Raw genomic sequence first — 5,497 nt, 5'->3', positions numbered from 1 at the left:
GTGGAAAAAGGAGAAGAAGAAGAAAAAGTAGAAGAAGAAGAAATGAGAAGAAGAAGGAGAAGAAGGAGGAGAAGGAGAAGGAGAAGAAGAAGGAGAAGAAGAACAACAACAACAACAAAAATCCATCATAAACAAAGATATATCTTGTGATGACTGCATGAAAACATAATTATAAACGACAATATACATAATTATAAACAATAATTAATATACATAATGAAACAATGGTGTTGTGTAACGTGAGTAGGACAGTGGTGAGAGTCATTTCTAGATGGGTTGATTTTACTGTCTTCAAGCCATTTGTCACCGCTATCACCATCAACATCATCATCATCACTTTCACCATCATTAATACCATCATTGTCATCTCCATCATCATCATCACCATCATTGTCATCATTATCACCATTACAACCACCACCACCACCACCACAACTATCATTTGTCTAGGTATGTGGTCCACCATTTCTGCTGTCCTTTTTTACATCCCATTTGTGAAGTTCTGTATAACTGATATCAGCCTTCACTACTTCTAGACATAGCATAAAATACGAAATACCAAAACATGAAATGGAAAACAAGACAAGTAACATAAAGAACGACCCTTCATCAGATGCTGGCTGTTTTATCTACTCCACATTTCGAGCAATTCTCGAAAATATGTGCCTTCGAGGAAACAGTTGCTCGTGCAAACCAAAGGAAAATTTTGGATTTGCTGAGGGTCAAAGCTGGTAACAAAAAAAGGACAGTGAAAACAAACAGTGAGAGCTGCTAGGTCATACGAGGTAAGGTGGCAACTGCTGGAGGAACATTCTTTGGCAGGAGAAAAGATGGGAGAGGAGACAGAGAAGAATGCGTCTGGTCTGTAACACAGACCAGAAGAAAAGAAAGATGATCACGTGGGGAAAAGAAAGATGGACGATGGTCACATGTGAGCAACAAGAGAGTAAAGGAGGAAGAGGGAGAAAGAGAGGGACAGATAGAAAATGGTGAAGGGGAGAAAAAGAATTTGAGAAAGGAAGAGAGAAAGCAAAAGGTGGAGAGAGAGAGAACAGTACAGGTGAGAGTTGCATCAAAATTATTAAGATAAACTTACTTGGAAATGGATGTGTGGCGTTCAATCATATAATTATATAAATAATATATATATATATATATATACACATACATATATGTACATACATACATATATATGTATATATACATGCATATATGGCTATAGGATATCAAAATGTAAACAACATGAAATACGAAAACATGAAATAGGAAGATAAACTTTGAGGTGTGTGAAGAAGTGCCACTCCCAATCGATTGAAGGAATCCAGGGTAGAGGTAGACCTAGGAAGACATGGGACGAGGTGGTCAAGCATGACCTTCGTATGTTGAACCTCACTGAGGATTTGACGAAAGACCAAGACCTCTGGAGATATGCTGTGACTTTGAAGACCTGTTCATGGCTTGCAGGACAGTCTGTTGTGCTTGAGGAGACCTATTGTGCCAAGTTCATCAACATCAAAATAAAAATTGTATGGATATTGTAGTTGTGATATCCGTGCTGGTGTCACGTCGGGCCTCACAGAGGAAATGACGATACACTGTATTGGATATACTGGGTAATAAACTTACCACATCAAATGTTTGACAAATGATAAAGTCAACATGTTAATGGTGGATACATGCGATAACGTTTGGAAAGATCTTTAAAAATTTTAGCTTAATAACATGGAAAATTTCTTACACACATTGCACTTTAGCTTTTCTGTATCACTTTTCCAGTGCTTACATCAACCCCTCCCCCCCATCATCATCATCATTTAATGTTCTTTTACCCATGCTAGCATGGGTCAGTCTTTGATAAACAGACAGATAAATAGGCAAAAGAAGTTTGCTTCCCAATAATCTTGTTTTCTGGTTCAGTTTCCCTGTATAGCATCTTAATTATATTGTGGGACTGTTCTGTTATAGCCCCAGGTCAACCAAAGCCTTGTGAGAAAATTTGGTTGAAACCGAAAGAAGCCCATCATATATATATATGAGCTGGCAGAAACGTTAGCACGCCGGGCGAAATGCGTAGCCGTATTTCGTCTGCCGTTACGTTCTGAGTTCAAATTCCGCCGTGGTCGACTTTGCCTTTCATCATTTCGGGGTTGATAAATTAAGTACCAGTTACGCACTGGGATCGATGTAATCGAATTAATCCGATTGTCTGTCCTTGTTTGTCCCCTTGTGGGTAGTAAAGAAATATATATATATATATATATATATATATGGTGTCCTTCATTTCAATCTTGCATAAAAACATTTCCAGTCAGCCATGGAAAAACATTACCTTGTCTTGAAACAGGTGAAGGTTGGCAACAAGAAGGGCACCCAGTTGTAGAAAAATTTACCTTAACAAATTCCATGTAACCAATGTCAGGTATGCAAGAGTAGCTGGGACAATAAATATAAAGTTTTCGGTGGTGGTGGTTAGTGAGGTTTGTGTTTGTAATTGTTTTATGAAACTAATGTTATTTTTATTCTTTGGTTTTGTTTCTTTGAGTCCATTGAGGTCTTTTTTTTGTGTGTTTTGTCTATAGTTTTTCTTTTCTATTCATTTCCGTCTTTTGTTTAAAACATAAACAAGAACTGCCACCTTCCCTGTTGAAGTCGTTGTTGTTGTTCTCTGTTAATCAAGTCTGGAAATGTAGTGTATTGTTTCAGGAATAGTTTCTCAGGAAGAAATACATGTATGCATATGTATTTGTACATGTGTGTGTGTGTTTGTTGATGTGTGCGTATATGTAAATACATATGTATGTAGACACACATCTCTCTCTCTCTCTCTGTCTTTCTCTGTCTCCTTCTTCTTCTGTCTCTATATATACGTGTCTGTCTCTGTGTGTGTGTATATAAGCACATGCATATGCATATATATATATGTGTGTGCATGTGTGTGTATAGAAACACATGCATATGCATATATATGTGTGTGATGTGTGTCTTTTGAGTGTGTGTGTGTATATATACCGGCACACATTTATGCATACAAACACTGAAATACTGAAGATATCACATATATATATATATACATGCATACATACTACATATATAATACATACTATATATAATATCTATATATAATTATATAGTATACACACACACATATATAATACATATATATATATATCATATATATATACATATATATATACACATATATGATGTATCTATTTAGCTATCTATCTATCTATCTATCTATATATATATATACCACTTTATATATATATATATATATATATATATATATATATATCTATACAATATGTTACATTACTCGGTAGTCAAGATAAAACTCTGAGTTTCAGATGCCGAAGTGGAAATCCACAACACCATCTCTTCGGTTATCTGGCTATTTGAAAACGTTATGAAAAAATACCGTTAAAATGAAGGGAAATTACTCTGTTATAACTCTGCTTTGCCTGCGTACTTATACATCGCTCGCATTTTTTGTCATAAAAATATATAAAATACATAAAATATTAAAAAATATTAAAAATATAAAATCTTCTTGGGACATAACACAGAAAGCATGTTCTATCCGTTTTCTTTAGGGGACCAAAAACGTAACAGAAATTTAGTCACATGTGGCATGATCCGAAAAGCTCTGTCCTTGTATTTAGACATGTGGTAGGGTCTAAGCTGCTTTTCCAGATAAGCCATCTCTCCATGTCGCATAAACCGCACCTTCCTCTGCCGTTAGTGTAGGGCTTACATCTGGCCAAAATCTTCCATTGTATGTTATAATCGACACCTTTATCTTTAAAGACCAAATATGATTGGATAATTGTGTCGCTTTTCTTTTGTTCCAGTGCCTAAAGCTCAAAGTGTGGTTATTGAACCTGGCCTTGAAATTACCCTCTGTCAGGCCCACGTATTTCTTCGTCGAAACGGTGTCTTTAGTGGTTATAGAGTTTACAGTAGCTTCATATATGATGGTCTTGGACATGCAAGCTCCATTTAGCGGGCACAATTCTTTATTCCTGCATGAACAGCTGTTTTCTTCTTGGTGTTTTTTGTATGTTATGATTGATTATGTTTTTAAAATTGGTAGTTGAACTAAAACTAATTTTTAAATTGTGTCTATTGAAGAGTTTCCTATAAGCATGGTTAACTGGAAAATGTCTATCTATCAGTGCTAGGAATATTTACCTATATTGAAGGCCACCTCGGGTGAGTAAGGGGGCGTAAACCAGATGACCTTCCTATTTCTATTATTCCTTTTCCTTACTGTTGGGCTGGTGATAGGTGTATATTTTATTTTTTCGCTAAAACCACTATCTTTTAAAGCTTTATTATAAACTGGGGCAACGCTATTGAAGATGTCCTCATTAGATGAGAGGCTAGAAATCCTCTTACTAATATTTTTAACTAATTTTTGAATACTATAGGGGGATGGCATGAACCTACATTAATATAACTTAGTCTATCATTGGGCTTCCTATAAGGCTTATAAATATTATTATTAAGATCTAAGGAAACGTCTAAGAAATTGACAACCGTCATGTTAGTGTCTATAGTTATACTAAGTCCGAAGTGTTTCATTAACTGGATAATATCCTTCCTAAAACGATCTTGTGCTGGTCCATTTGTATTAGCTGTTAAGGCGAGGGCATCATCTTTGTAGATGGCGAAATGTACGTTAGGGAATGTCTTACCGAAGGTATCTAGGAGAAAGAGTCCAATTAGATCACAGATGCCTGCCCCATCATATGAACCCATGCTCACATCGAAAGCGCCCTCCGTGTCGGTGTTTTTTACCCACTTTGCATTCTCACTGAAAAGTAATGTCTTTCTAGCATGGAAGATTATATCCTTATCATTGGTACTAATTTCTATGAAGTCACTAGCAAAGATTAGGGCTTTATCTAGCAGTTCTTTAGAGATAGAGGCATAAAAATCAACAATATCGAATTGTGTAAACCTCGCTTTTTTCTTATTCTTAATAGCTTAAACCAGTCTACGACTTCTATACTATTGGATCATTGCACTAGCCTAGTATCGGTCTTAATTTTCGTATTTATTTTATCTAAAATTTCTTTGCTAATAATCCCTAGTTCTGACTTGGCTGGGTTGATAAGCCTACATTTAGGGTTGGAAGGAAGTTTCTTTGTGTCTTTAATAGTAATAAAGGCCTCTTTTTGGGGGAGGTTTCTATTTTTTTTATCTAATTTAAGTTTAGCGCGATGACGCTAGCTTCTTTATTAATTTCGTTATATGTCTGTGCCCTAGCCTTAGTATAATTATTAGTGATGCTGTTGTGTAAGAGTTGTGTGTATTTGCTGTTATCTACCAGGTATAAGTTCTTGGTTTTATCCGAAAAAAGTGCTTTTTTCTTGGAGCTTTTTATATGATCAATATCTTTTTTCAATTTATGTTGGAATTATTAAAAGACTTACGAAACTTTATTTTGCTCATGATCTTCAGCAGGTCCGCTTCGAAATCTTCCAAGCCTTTA

The sequence above is a fragment of the Octopus sinensis genome, linkage group LG20 (assembly GCF_006345805.1).
Source record: "Octopus sinensis linkage group LG20, ASM634580v1, whole genome shotgun sequence".
In the NCBI taxonomy this organism is placed as follows: Eukaryota; Metazoa; Mollusca; class Cephalopoda; order Octopoda; family Octopodidae; genus Octopus; species Octopus sinensis.
Note: the sequence above shows the minus strand (reverse complement) of the source record.